At 48.8% G+C, this 14,828-nt stretch overlaps 1 protein-coding gene and 1 long non-coding RNA gene across 10 annotated transcripts in view; one reads left to right on the top strand and one right to left on the bottom strand.

The window, feature by feature from the left end:
* LOC144368432 (CD48 antigen-like) overlaps positions 1–14,828 on the bottom strand; it is a 56,740-nt gene that overhangs the window by 21,518 nt on the left and 20,394 nt on the right. For 5 of the 9 annotated variants that reach the window (XR_013428190.1, XR_013428186.1, XR_013428193.1 and 2 more), the window contains 3 exons: positions 10,545–11,401; positions 6,263–6,466; positions 5,469–6,135 (listed from right to left, as the gene is read on the bottom strand). The exons of 1 other annotated variant lie outside the window; for it this stretch is intronic. The gene's annotated coding sequence lies outside the window, so the exon portion shown is untranslated. Of the gene's footprint in view, positions 1–130; positions 1,668–3,374; positions 3,759–5,468; positions 6,136–6,262; positions 6,467–9,606; positions 10,067–10,544; positions 11,402–14,828 lie in introns of those variants that run through there. 3 more of the 9 variants (XR_013428187.1, XR_013428188.1, XR_013428189.1) reach the window with 3 other exon arrangements.
* Positions 9–12,010, top strand: LOC144368434 (uncharacterized). Its single transcript, XR_013428194.1, has 3 exons — positions 9–147; positions 9,567–9,633; positions 10,455–12,010. It is a non-coding gene; the product is annotated as an uncharacterized LOC144368434 (long non-coding RNA).

The following is a 14,828-nucleotide window of genomic DNA, read 5'->3' as shown; positions in this document are numbered from 1 at the left end:
CCCAGGAGGAGAAACACAACCTGCCTCTTCTCTTCTCCATCATCTTCTCATGGATCATCCAAAGGCAGATTCCAGCTGCAAGGATCAAAATCACAGCCACGTAACCCATTCGGACGCCTCCCATGAGGACAGCTGGGTGCTCTCCATGTGAGTCCGTTTCCCTCCCAAGGAGAGAGTGAAACACGTTAAGGCAGAGAGAAGATGAGGTTCACTGTGACAAGGGAGAGAGAGAGGATGGAGAAAGGTTGGAAGGGGCCTGGTTCAGAAGCCGCAGAGGGAGGGCGTGGCAGGTCCACTCATTCAAGCAGTGGCCCAGGTCCTTCGTGGAGCAGGGGAGACGGGGATGAGCAAGGTGGGGTCTGTGCACAAGTCATCACCAGGAAGAGACAGAAGCTCTCAATCACCAGGTGAAGGATCTCACTGCAGTGGAGGTTGACCCATGTCCAAGGTCTCCAGTGAGACCCCCAGGGACATGCGTAGTCACCTGTGTGTGGGGATGGGCAGGAGTTTCACAGATACTCAGTGTGGCAAGAGCGTCCTGCAGGGGAGGGACAGCACAGGAGGCAGGGCTAGGTGGGGAGGCCCTGGAGGCAGCCGTGAGTCCAGGAGGTGTGGTGGGCCATGTTGAACTTCCTCTGAGACTCCAGGGTGGAAGGGGGACATGACCAGGGGTGGGGACTGCACTGACCAGTCAGGCTCCTCCAGCAGCCCCTGGGGGAAGACTGAGAGAGGACGGGTGCACACGGGTCCCAGGGATTCGGGGTCAGTGAAACACCTACTGGGCGCAAACTGCCCAGAACTGAGCCTGACACCTGGGCTAAGAGGAGAGAAGGATGTGTCCCCTGCCTCATGGTGTCCCACTCAGGGTGGACTCAGACTCAGAAAGGGATCTTTCCACTCAGGGGGGATGGCCGTGGGCAGCTCCTTAAAGAGGCTGCGCCTTCAGAGCCAGCAGTGGCTTCACACGTTAGGGAAGTCAGCAAGCAGCTGTGTCCCTGTGTGGAGGAGGCCACCATCAGGACACAGGACCTTCTAAGCCTTACATCCTATGGGGACTAGGTGGAGGTCGACCCCAGAGATGAAACACACAAAGGCCACAATCCGATCTGTCTTTCCAAAGATGACTCTTGACACAGGGCATGGTGACGGGGTGGGACAGGTCCTGGAAGGCTGCCCCTGGCCCAGGGGGAAGGGCCTGGAGGTGAGGGATATTTAAAGACAGTCGTGAGCTGGATGCCACCCCACACTTCTGGATTGGAGTGACCAAGGGAAGGCAGTGCTCTTCATAAACACAGCAGCAAAAAAGCCAGGGACCCTGGGGCTCCAGAGCCACCTGAGCCCCTCCCTGTGCCCCCCTCCTGCAGGTGCACTCACCTGGGCTACAGAGGTCAAGGAGCTGTAAGGTGGCATTTCTCTGGTCCACTGGTTGCTGAGGACACAGGTGAGGCTGACATTGGGCTGCCTCAGTGGCAGGCTCAGGGCCAGGGTCCAGGGGTTGGCGGGTCCTGGGGCCCCTCTCTGCTCCCGCTCACTGGGGGGACCCTGGACCTCCCAGGTTACACTCAGGACCTCTACAGCCTCTCGGGCCCCACACTCCAGAGTGACATTGCACCAGCTGGGCGTGATGGACGCTGACGTGGTCCGGATCTGGGCAAGGGGCACAGAATCTGAGGAAGGAGGGGACAAAGGAGAGAGCCTCACACATGCCACACATTGTCCTCCAGTGTCTCACTGACCAGAGGAAGGAGCCCTAGGAGGAAGCTGGGACCATGTTACAAATAAAGCACAATTTCCCCAGAGCTACATGTTGACAAGTGACAGCAGCCACTTTATTAAGCTCATGTGACCTCACTAGATGAAGCAAGTCTAAACTTTTTTCCCATGAGAACACGATGGCTGAATCCCAGGTTTTAGGGACCATTATTTCTAGAAGATAGGGGTCTTCTGGAAGGGGAGAGGCGTGGGACAGAAGAGCTTGTCTGGGGCCAGGGTCCTGTGTCCTGGGTCTTCAGCTGAGACAGTGCCTGGGACTTCAGCCCGACTGGGGCACAACAGCAGGCCAGCTCTGGGAGGACCCAGAAAGCTCAGGTCAAAACAGGAGACACTGTGGGAGAGGCCGTGGCTGCAACAGAGAGCACAGCTCTGCAGGCAGTTAGAACGTGACCCTGAATGTGTGCTCCCGACTGGGGCAGAAGGGTCAGATCCACAGGCCAGTCTGGAAATCACACAGGACCTGCACCTGCAGTCCACCCCCTGCAGAGCGACTGCCCTAGGCAGAGAGACTGTGGGGACCCTAGAGTTGGCAAAATGGATCTCCTGGGACATGCAGCACCATCACTTCTCCTACCCTATCAAGGCTTGCAGACCAGGATTCGTGGGGTCTGTGCAAGTGAGGTGGCCTCTCACTGGCCACTCCCTGCAAGGATTGGGGACGGTCAACTAGGTACATGTGGATTCTAAACATGGTTCAACAACCATGTCTCACTGATGTCCACATCTTTATCCTCAGAACCTGGTAATATGCTAAGTTATGAAAAGAAATAGCTGAGCTTTAAATAGGATTATCTGGATAGTCCCAGAGTCTTCACAGGAATCCTTAAAAGTGGAAGAAAGGGTTGGGCATGTGGTACACACCCCCCAATCCCAGCAGCTCAGGAAGCTGAGACAGGAGGATCCGAAGATCAAAGCCAGCCTCAGCAACTGAGTGTACTGCTAAGCAACTTAGCAGGACTCTGTCTCAAAAATATAGAAAATTATTAAAAGGCTGGGAGTATTGCTCAGTGGTTAAGCACCCCAGGGTTCAATTCCTGGTACGAAAAAATAAAAAGTTGGGGTTGAGAAGGAAGGAAAAGAGCAGGTATGAGGGATGCAAGAGAGACTCCCCCTCCCTTTCTAGTTGAGGCAGAGGAGGGGACCACAAGTCCAGGGAGGCTGGCAGCTCTGGAGAGTAGGAAAGGCAGGAAAGGATCCCCTCTAGATCCTGCAGAACACAATGCAGCCCTGCCCACACTTGGGTTTTCGCCCAGTGACAACCGTGTCTGACCTCGACCTGCAGCATATTGTGGATACACATTTGTGTTGTTTTAAACCATGATTATGCATTGTTAAAACAGCAAAGGAAAACTAACACACAAGAGCAGTAAATTTAGTCTTACAAAGAGGAGGAAATGTTACTGCGAAAATGGCCAAATTTCCATTTCGTCTCCCAAAACACAGATGTGATTTTTCTCCCTGGTATAAAACCTCAGCTCTGCTGTTTGTGATGAATATCTGACATATTGGTGCCTGAGGAGAATCCTGCAGCATGTGGTCTCAGAGCCTCCTAGACTCAAGGAAGGAGCCTGGCCCTGGGACTAGGTGACACTGTCACTTACCATAAACAGTGAGGTGGAAAACTGCTTTAATTTCTCTCCCCGTCTGAAACATGGCCTGGGCCCAGTACTGGCCACTGTCCTGTGAGGTCAAATTGTTAATCCTCAGGGATGACATACTGGGCACCTGGACCCTCTGCTTGTACTTGTCCTGGAGACTGAACCACAGTGGATCTTCCTTCCCATTCTGGAGTCTCAGCATGAATGTGGAGTTTGAATCAGAGGCGAAGCCCCAGGAGATCTCCTCTATCTTGGGATCCTCTGGCTCCTGGATCACTTGCAACAAGACTGAACCTCCCCGGATCGCCTTCAGATAAGTGTGGGTTCTGAAACCTTTAATCCCAGAACCATGAGCTCTAGAACTCTTGGCTAAAGTGCTGCAGGCACCTGGGGCATTGGGAAAGAGAACATGGATATTTCCTCAAGGAGAACAAGTGAAACAGACATTTTCTTCATAACCAATCCATCTGGCACCTTACTTGATCTAGAGAGGCAGCCTTGTCCAGTGAATTGGACCCATTTCTCAGATCAAGTCTGGTTCTGCTGAAGTTTAACCTTGGGCTGATGACTTAGTTGGACTAGACTGCAGTTTCCTTACCTGACTTGAAGTCAGGGTATGAACTACAGGAGGCCAGGGATTCAAAGCTCCCAGCACATCGTCTGGCATGTGCTAGATGTGTGCCATGCTTACAAATGGGAGGGGTACCTCATGTATCTTCACTTCTCATTTCCCTGATGATTAGAGATGCTGAGGATTTTTATAGCTCTGTTGGCTATTCATTTCTCTCTTTGATCAATATGTGTTCATATCTTTTGTCCATTTTTTTAAAAAGTTACGTTTTTCCCTTCTATTGAGTTACTTAGTTTTTTATACATTAGGGCTATTGGCCCCATATGAAACATGTAGTTTGCAAATATTATTTCCCAAGACATGGGCTGTCTATTCACTCTGTTGTTTCCTTTGCTGTGCAGAAGGTTTTGAATTTGATATAATTCTGTCCGTTTTTGCTTTTTGTGCCTGTGCTTTGGGATCCTAGTCAAGAAATTACCACCCAAGCTCATGGAACTTCTATGTTTTCTTCTGGAGGCTTTATAGTTCCAAATCTTATGATTTAGTCTTTCATCCATTTTGCATTGATTTTTTTCATATGAGGTGAGTTAGAATCAAATTTCCTTCCTCTGTATGTAGTTCTCCCATCTTCCCATAAGCATTTACTGAAGACACTGTCCTTTCCCTGTTGTGTATTCTTAGCACATTTGTCAAACCTCACATCAACTGACTGTAAACACTGGGTTTCTTTATGGAATTTCTTCTTTTTCCATTGGTCAACTGTCTGTTTTGTGCCAGTTCCCTGCTGTTTTAATCACAATAACATTGTATTTTCAAATCAGCGAGTGAGACACATCCAGTTTTGTTCTTTTTCATTTGCTATTTGGGGTCCTTTATGATTTCAAACAAATTTTAGATTTAGATTTTTTTTGTATTTCTGTGAAAAATCATTGGAATCATGATATATTTTATTAAATCGATTACAGTTTATTTTGCCCAGGAGCCAAAATGTCATTTCATGAATGCAAAGGTATCAAAATTTTTTTTATTACTTATTGGTTTCATATCTTGCTAAAAAGGATAGCCCTCCCTTCAAAAGTATGTTTCTCATTTTTTTCCCTAGTTTTCTTCAAGTTCTTTTTGTGGTTTCAACATTTGTGTTTAGGTTTTGATCAACCCAAAATTTAGTTTGGTGTCAGGAAGGTCCCACAGCTGGATGGTATGAAAGGGTGATTACAAGGTTGGACTTTAATTCAGTGAAGTCAGAGTTAGTCTAGGTCCCCCGTCTTCTGGCTGTGTGAACTTGAACAGTTACTGAACCTCTCTGGCTTCAGCTTTCTCGTCTATTAAATGGGAGTGGTGGTGCTTACTTCATTGAATTCTTCTTTGGATTTAAGCAGAAAGAGCTCTGGGCACAGTATTCAATAACCGTGCTGTTCCCATTCGCTGCTACCAGGTTTCTGTTATTGCGACTAAAAGCCTCAGGGGTTACTCCAGTTGAACTGGGCTAACTGGGCTGCACAAAATAACCACAGAAGAGACACAAATACCTTTTTCATTGGGGTCTCTGTGATCCTCTGACCTTAAGGGTCCACAGGAAGAGAGAGAGCAAGAGCACACACTGACCCCTTTTATTGAGGAGAAGCTATTCAAATGAGGCAAGGGGTCAGGTTGCAGGGGGCTGAGTATCTTCATGATGTCCACTTCAGCAGGTTGACTGACATCTGGGTAGGCCACACCCAAGGGCATAGTAAGAGGAGGGGACACACACAAGGCACTTCCATGGAGGATTCTATCCTGAACAGAGCAAGGGGTTATATTAAAAAGGAACAGGTGAGCATAGCTTCACCATGGGGCTGTAGCAGGACACAACGATGCACTAGACACCGACCCTTGCACGCAAGAAGGGTGGGGAAAGCTCTGCCACATTTCTGTGACTGAGCGCCTCAGCACCGAGCCGGGGAGTGTGACTCAGTCATGTGTGAGGTTGGTCTCCCACATGCTGCTGCTGTTGTTATCATGATGGGCATTACTGGCCCAGCACCCCTGGTCAGAACCACACATTCCCAGTTCCAGGCTGGTGTCCCTTCCTCCCATCCAGCTGCCCTGCTCGGGGGTCTCCTCCTGAGTACAGGTATGGGGTGCAGGAGTCACACATCCTGTGGCTTCAATCTCCCTGGTGCATGTGGGTGTCAAGGTCCAGCCAGGGCTTTCCTGTTTATAAAAGTCAAGAATAAAAGGAAATTCACTGTGACACAGGCACCATTACCAAGCCCCCAGGACCCCTGTGCAGCCAGCAGTGGGGGGTGGGAAGGTGGAGGGGAGGACTCATTATTCATACCTTGAACTAAAATTTAAAATTTTATATTCTTAACTCTGGTTGCTCATCTCCCCACATCTCGAGCTCTTCTTTAATACAACAGTATTACATGTGGGGCTGGGATTGTGGCTCAGCAGTAGAGCACTTGCCTAGCGCAGGTGAGACCTGGGTTCAATCCTCAGCACGACATAAAAAATAAAGGCATTGTGTTGTGTCCATCTACACCTAGAAAATAAATATTAAAAAAGTATTACATGTGACACTGAAAACAAGAATCCAAGTTGTGGAGTTTTCCAGTGAAAGCAAAGTGTGCCTATTCCCAAGGTAAGCACTGGAAATGACGAGTGCCCGGAATACTCCAGCCCTGTGAGCCTGGGCATCTATTCATAAATGCCTCTCAACCTTCCTAATGATCTGGAGAGGTGACATTCATTCTCCCTCTGAAGGGGTTGTGGCATCCTATGGTCCCCTCATTAATTAATGAGCAAAATAGAAGTATCCTTTAGCACTGTGGTCATCCAGCCTAATCAGAGTTAAACACTTGTATAAATGTGTGATTTTTGGTTGACATTGGGACATAAAAATGCAACCTCCCTGTTTCTAAAAACTGTTATGCAAGTTGTTTTTCAGGGCCTTGAGACCTAGAGAGCTGAGAGGAACCAAAAGTCTCTAAGGACGAGAATCTGAGGGATGAGAATCTGAGGTACCAGAAGAGGGTCTTGTGGCCCTGGGTTAGAAGCCAGGGTGCAGCCACAGCTGCAGGAGAGAGCATGGGGTCAGAGACACCAGGGCACTTACAAAGTACCCAGAGGTTCCACCAGGCCCAGGGCACCTGGTGTGGACCATGCCACCAAGACCCCCGACTCCAGCCAGCTGGCCTTCTGTTTCTCATCCCTGCCTTAAGTCCCTTCCTGCTCCCTGGGGAGACAGAGTGTGCCTCCTCTCTCCTTGTCAGGGGAGCGTCTGTGAAGTTCTTTCTTCTTGCAAAACCTGGTGCCGTGTTGGTTTCTCTGGGCATGGACAGCAGGCGCTTGCTGGGTGTCAGTACAGTGGTGGTCAGTACATTTAAGTGCTCTATTTAATGCAGTGCCCAGAGAAACAGCCTGCTATCCCATGGGGAAACAGCGCAGTTGGGTGCTCTGACAGCCTGTATTTCAGACCATCCTCAGGGATTTGATGAGGTCACTGTGGTCACCACAGTGTCTGTGTCCCCCTGCCAGCATTGTAAGAGGGTCCTTCAGGGAAGCTAGTGTTTTGTGCTGAACAGGAACCTCAAGGTCTGGCAGAGGCTTTCATCAGCTGGTCTAAAGGGCACAGCTGCAATGTGGCCTCCTGGGCAAGGTCTGCAGACCACATCTGCACAGGGTGTGAGGAGGGAGAGTCCTTGGGCAGGAGATCTGAGGACATCAGCCCTGAGGTCCCCCGCAGGAGCAGAGGCAGAGAAGACCAGGTCAGGTGGAGGAGCTGAGGAGCAGGATTTCCTCCCTCCCTTGGGGGCTGAAGAAGTGACCACAGGGACAGCTCAGGGTGTCCTCCCTTAAGGAGCCCTAAACAGGCTCCCCAGCTGTGACTCCCTGTCAGGTGACAGGATAGGACAGGTCAGGACCAGAAAGACAGAGCAGAGGCCTTGCAGTGGCCACAGAAAGCCCTGTGTGAGTGGAAGCCCTGGGTCACCCTGGAGGGGCTTCAGAGGTGAGCTGTTGAGGCCCCTCCTCTTACAGAGCAGGGGGTCCCCATGGGAATGGACTCATCCTGGAGACACAGGTCACAGCCAGTCCTGGAGCCCAGGATGCTGCTTGTCAGCTCTCCCTATCTCCCTGCCCACCAGGAGCTCTGCCTGTCCCTGAGATGTTGTCTGGTCCCTCCAGGGCCTGAGCAGCTGCTGGAGTCTCATCCTCCAACTACCCCCCTGCAGGGACAGTGTCCCCTGGAGTGGCCGAGCACAGCTGAGACTTCTGGATCACCCAGGGTTGGACAGCCAGCCTGGCCAGACTCCCACTTCCTAGAAGAGGGAACCACAAATACAGAGGAGGGTCAGCCTCAGCCTGTGGGAGGATCTGCCCCCGAGGCCCAATGGTGGGTGACATCAGCAAGACAGAGAAGGGAGGCAGAGAGGGGAGGCAGCAGGAGCTCTCTGACCTACAGAAGATGCTCATCCTAAACAAGGAAAAGAGCAGCCATGGAGCACATGGGCTTTACCAGGTAGAGGGTGAACTTCATACTACAAAATTAAAAATGCAACCGTGGGCATAGAACATGTTTCCTCTGTGTGTAATATCCCTAGCTCCAAGTTCCCACACCAGGAGCATTTCCTTGTCAACTCATGCACGAAACTACCAAACTGCCAACCTTGCTGCCCTTTACACTGTCCCCATTTCTCCCTTGGGCCAATAGTGACCTGGAAGCTTCTCCAGCTCCCTGCCAGCAGATGGGGGCAGCATTCATTAAATGCTGTTGCTATCACTTTGGGGGAGCCACCACATGTCCAGGATCACCCCGCTGCAGTGTGGAAATTCCAGGAAGCAAGCTGTTCTCAGTGTCCACTTCTCTTCCACACTTGCCCTTCCAAACCATGTGCAGGAAAGGGCTTGCTATTTGAACCATGATATGGGCAAGTTCTTCACCACCCTCACCATCACTCCTTCACCTCCATCTCTCTCCCCCAAGCAAGGCTGAGTGAACAGGGGACAATCCAGAAACCAAAGAAAAATGCAACTGTGGATCTTCAGTCTTCCAGAAAGGATGCAGAACAATTTAGGGGTGAGGCTCTTTCCATGAAGAGCCTCTGACCAACTCCTTGCAATGTGCTTTGCTTCATTCAGCTGCACAGAGGTCAGGCCTGTGGGGGGACCAATTCAACCTTCCCCATTTCTGTTGACCTTGAGAGAACCACCCTCTTTGGGCTCAGGCTGCAAATCCAATAATTGGGAAAGTCAAGTCCTCCCTTTCCTTCTCCCTTCTTCCTCGCCCTCCCCTCCTGTTCTTCTCCTTCCTTTTGAAATCTTCCACCCCCACTGCCTCTGAAGAGAGCTGCACATTTAACAATCCCCAGTTAAACAACACTGTAGAAATGGGAAGAGTGTGCATTTTGCTGTTCCAAAATTGAGCTATTTAAAAGGGACCAGTCCTCTACCACTGGCAGCTTGTTGTTCAGTTAATAAGTCTCCTTTCACAAGTGCTCCCTCAACCACCAAGCTCCAGGGAATTCCCTGCAAGTTCACTTAGTGGCTGGGACTGATAAAAAATCAGATGGAAAGTCTTCACCAAAAGTCACTTCACTAGATCTTCTTGTTTTCTCATTAGTTTTTATTTTCTTTCTTCATAGGAGCAAACACAACAGTCCATGATGTCATAGTGTGACATGATTTTGGCTCACATGACTCAGTCATTAGGTCAGTATTTTTTCACTTCCTTTTAACTTCCCACTCTCTTTCTCCCCTGCATATATTCTGCACAATTTCCCCTCCTGTAGCTTGTGGGAGCTACCACTGTTTTGTCCCCACATGACCAACGTCCCCATAAACATGTGGGTGTGTAGAGGCTGCTTGTCTTTTATATAATAAGGACATCACGGTGCTCGGTTCTCTCGGTCTTGCTGAGGATAATCCAGGCATCTCCCTCATGGAAACTGGACATTCTTCCCAGAACACTGGGGCACTGTTTCCTTAGCCTCCATGACATCCCGTGCATGGGAGCCCCAGATTCTGCTCAGTTTGCTCAGTCTTTCCCCAATTGATGGCACCTTCTGTTTTTCCAGGGCTTTGCCAGGAACAGTGATGAGATAAGCAAGGTTCCAGCTGAGGTCCCCTGGGGCTGGGAGCATTTCTGGGTCGGGAGAAGGAGAGTAGACCAGAGGAGCTTCCTCCAGCTTAGACACCAGGGTTCCGGTTGGGGTCCCACAGAAGAGCTGCAGAGACCCTGAGGACCCTGGGGGCCCAGGCTGGGGTGCTGCCTCCTCACCCTGTGCCTCAGGAACAGGCTCTTGGTCTGTCTCCATCCCCTCCCCAGGCAGCTCCAGCCACTGCCTGCTGCTGCAGCCCAGGTGGCCTCAGCTCCCTGGCTATGGTCCCTCATGCAGCCAACGCTGCCCAAGCCCAGGGTCCCAGGTCCTCACCACAAAGAGGCCATTTTGCTCTTTCCGTTCATCCTGGGCTCTGCCCACACTGCACTGGTGAATTATAACAGTGCGGCTTTCTCTTTTTGTTTCCCAAAGGCATCAGAGCCTAACAGCCCCCAGGACTGAAGAGCCCCAGCTGTCCCAGCACCCCAACTGCCCTCCCTTCCAGGAAATCCAGCTACTCACAGAGAAGGCTAATGACTCCCAAGAGCCTGGTGGTCCAGCAGAGGTGGGGATCTTGTGAGCTGTGTCCCATCCTGGCTGCCTGCCGGCCTCTTCAGCTGCAGACGAAACATCCGAAAGGGGAACCAGCAAGAGGAGGAGCTTCCCTGCTCTAGGGCAGAGCCACAGGCCAGTGATAGGAAGCCCACCAGAGATCACAGAGGCAACCTCACTTGCTCTAAGAAATTGCAGAATAACTGTACGAAGGACCAGAGCCTGGATGGACATCTGGTCTGTGACTTCTGTTGGCAAGCCCCCTCCTGCAGGCAGAGCCAGCTTGTATCAGGTAACTACACCTGCCCACACCCACTGGGTGAACCGCTTTTTCCAGGCAGCCCTGATCCCAACGCCAGCCTGTGGCCAGCACAGAAGTCTCCCTCTTACAAGCCTGAGCTAAGCCCTCCTGAGTTCCATGGCTGCCCTCTATTCTGTAGAACCTTCACATATTCTTCCCCACCCCAAAGGCACAGCTACATGCTACTATCAGAGAATTCACAGGGTACAGAGAGGCAGGGCTTTGGGTGTGGTGGGCTAGGACTCTACCATGCAGCCCCTGGGGTTCGTGTTTATACAAAGAAAAAGGGCAAGGGGGAGGTAACAGCAAAACACCTGCTCCAGTCACAGTGGACAAGACAAACACTGGCTGTTGATGTCTTCGCTCACTTCATGCTGTATGTGCCAGGGTAGAATTGTGATCAGCAGGGACAAGTCTCTTCAGGGTTGTTCCTTCTCTGATGGAGTCCATGGTCCATGCCTTCTGCTTGTTCTGGCTTAAAGAGATGCGCAGTCCATTCTTTTGCAAGTTTAACTCCCTCTACAGCCTGCAACAGCAAATCAAGGAGCAGGTCTGAGCTCACAACCTCCAGGTTTAGGAATGATCCTGGAGTCACAGCCAGTCCCCAAGCCCCATGGCCTCAAGTGTGTCATCTGGAAAATAGTCTATGCCTTGACCCTACTTCTCAGCATTGGCCCAGATAGAAAACGTGGAAAGGTAACTTTCAAAGGCAGTCCATAAGTCCCACAGTCAAAACCTCCTCATATGGAGACAGACTCTGGGCAGTTCATCCACTGGTCACATTCAGGGTAATAGGGATCAGTGACACTGTCACTCCCATGTCCCTAAAGCTCTGTTGCAAGGACTTCTTTGGGACTGTTTGATTGTGAAAAGGTCTGAGTGAGTGTCCATCTGCTGGTCTTAAAGCCTAAGGTCTGAGACTTCTGAACTTAGCATGCAGAGGGAATGCCTGTCAATAGCCTGTCATGATTAAGTGTGTTTTGCAGCACTTAGAACTAGTCTAGAATTGTTTGCTGTGAATTGATCATGTCTATTGCAGTGCCTACCATTAAGGATCATCATTTTCTTGATTAAGAACCTATAGAGTGAATTGTATTGAGTAATTTGAGTGAATAAAGCATAGAAAGAGGTAGAAGCGCATGGACATTCTTTATTTCTCCCTTCGACTCCATACTTCGCAATTTTGCCCCCTCGTGATACCAGGTCCTATGAAAAATCCCACTGATCTGAGAACATTCTGGGTTGTTGACACTGCTATACATCAGAGTCTGGCATTGGCCACCCAGGATTTCCCTCTGTGGAGTCACTTTCAGGCTCTGCCTCAGCCAACAGCCTGAGTTGAACACAACCACCATCCTGCCCTGTGCTGCCCTTTGATCCTGTTTCTCTTCCTCCAGTTGTTTCTCTGCAAAAGAAGTTCCAGGCTCTCATTGCTCAGCCCCCTGCAGGAAAACTGGAGTTAGATTCTTACCTCATGACACCAGTGATCTCCAGGAGAACCTGGGGCCAAGGTGAGAACCATAGAGTGGAATTTCAAAGTGTGCATTTTAATCATTTTAGACTCAGGTAAACAAGTTGAAACTATGGCAATCTTTCCCATGGGAAAAAAAAAACACATATTTATTTCCAGATAACACACCTAATAATTGCTTCTGCTTTCATTTCCTGTTGGAGAAGAAAAATCCATCCTCTCTATCTCGCCAAATTCCACATTATACAAAAAAGGAACTGATACCAACACCCCAGGAGACCAGATTCCTGCTTGGAGGTGTGAACCTGCTGGGAAACTTTAAAAGCCTAAAAATAATCAATAAGGAACAAAAGACAAGAGGTAGGAAATAGTTTTAAAAGCTGGGGCTTGGTGGGTTTTCAGTCCTGGCAGAAACTGGAAATGCACAATGAAAAAGGCCCAAATTCTTTATTTAAGGGGAAAAACAGCAAGAGATTTCAGTGTGGCAGGCTTCCAGAAGAAAACCAGATAAAGACAGGGCTAGGGAGGTTATGCCCACTTCCGGAGGAGGCTGCATTTGACCCTAGGGCTGTGAGCTAAGGTGGGCTGTCTGCTGAAATCTGAGCCATCTGCAACTGGTGGGTGCAGGTCAGGAGTTCTCAGAAAAGCAACCCCCCTGTCTTGTGATGGCTCAAACAAACCCACAATTCATACGTGGCTTCCCACAAGAAAACCGGCACCCTGCCATAGCGTGTGATGGGAGGGACTGGAACACATAAAAACATCAAGGGACACATCCTGGCCTTGCTCTGGGTGAGGATGGGGAATCTGTTCCAGATGCCAAAAAATGATGAAAAGCTCAGAGGAAAAAAAATGTGATTGCTTAGGGAGTTCTCCTTCAGCATCTTCATTAATAATTGCTCAAAAACAAAGCTTCATCCTTGGAGCTGTGGCTGGGACTCAGTGGCAGAGTGCACGCCTAGCATGTGTGAGGCACTGGGTTCAATCCTCAGCACCACATAAGAATAAACAAATAAAATAAAGGCATGCTGTCCATCTACAACTACAAAATTTTTTTTTAAAACAAAGTTTCGTTCTTTCTTCCTTATCTATTAAGATAGTAATGATAGCTGGGCAGGGTGGTGGTGCATGTTGTAATTCCTGTGACTCAGGAGGAAGACAAAATTTGAGGGCATGCTGGGCAACTTAGCAAAACCCTGTCTCAAAATAAAAATGGCTGGAGGTGTGGCTCAGTGGCAGAGCACCCCTGGGTTCAGCCCCAGTAGTGCTAAAAGAAAAAGTGACAATAAAACAAAATTGCTGTATCTGAGGTATTCTGTGGGCTCTCTCTTTGTGTTATTGATTGCTTCCTTTGTTGGGAAGAAGCTTTTTAGTTTGATACCATCCATTTATTGATTCTTGATTTTACTTCTTGCACTTTAACAGTCTTATTGAGGAAGTCAGTTCCTAAGCAGATATGATAGAGAGTTGGGCCTACATTTTCTTCTAATAGGCATAGGGTCTCAGGTTACATTTTTTCTAGGAAATTATCTAATTAAGTGTTTGAATGCATTAGCCCAAAAAAGAACAAGCCAGGTGCGGTGGCGCACGACTTAACTCCAGCAGCTCAGGAGGCTGAGGCAGGAGGCTTGCAAGTTCAAAGCCAACTTCAGCAACTTCAACAATAAGCAGTTCAGTGAGACCCTGTCTCTAAATAAAATTCAAAATAGGGCTGAGATGTGGCTCAGTGGTGGAGTGCCCCTGAGTTCAATCCCTGGTACCAAAGAAAAAAAAAGAAAGAAAAAAGAACAAATCCCAAGTAGAGTCTCATGGTTTTAGAGTGAATTGATTCAGTTCCTTCAAATAATATTAATCATCCAGGAATGGGGGCACACATCTGTAATCCCTGTAGCTCAGAAGGCTAAGACAGGAGGATCACAGGTTCAAGGCCAGCCTCAGCAACTGAGACCTGAAGAAACTAAGTGAGACCCTCTCTCAAAATAAAAATAGACAACACTGGAGATATGGCTCAGTGGTCAATTGCCCCTAGAGACTTAACCTAGTGCTCCCCTTCCCCCATCAAAAAAAAAAGGAGAGAGACATTAATGGTGCATCAAGGAGCCTATGTTATTTATCATATTATCACTTTTTATCTCTGCTGTCTTTGTCTTCTCTATTGTAAAAATATGGAATTATTCAGTTATCTTTTATTAATTTCTATACAACTTGCATAATAGTTGGAAAAGAAAGTTAGTGACTCTTTAGTATTCATTGAAATTCACTTCATGGACTCCTAGTAGTAGCGCTAGTTAACTTTTCTAAATGTTCCAGGTGCATTTGAAAATAAAATGCAGTGTTAAGTGTTTGGTGTTTTATCTATTAAGTCAATTTACTCCGTTCTGTTGTTTTAACACACTTTAAGAAGATTGTTCTGATTTTTGTTATATTTTTCAATTACTGAGATTCAGACTAAAATCTTTCACTGTGTGAATCTGGATCTGTT

Source organism: Ictidomys tridecemlineatus, chromosome 11 (genome assembly GCF_052094955.1).
Source record: "Ictidomys tridecemlineatus isolate mIctTri1 chromosome 11, mIctTri1.hap1, whole genome shotgun sequence".
Classification (NCBI taxonomy): Eukaryota; Metazoa; Chordata; class Mammalia; order Rodentia; family Sciuridae; genus Ictidomys; species Ictidomys tridecemlineatus.
This window is presented reverse-complemented; position numbering and strand designations above follow the sequence as displayed.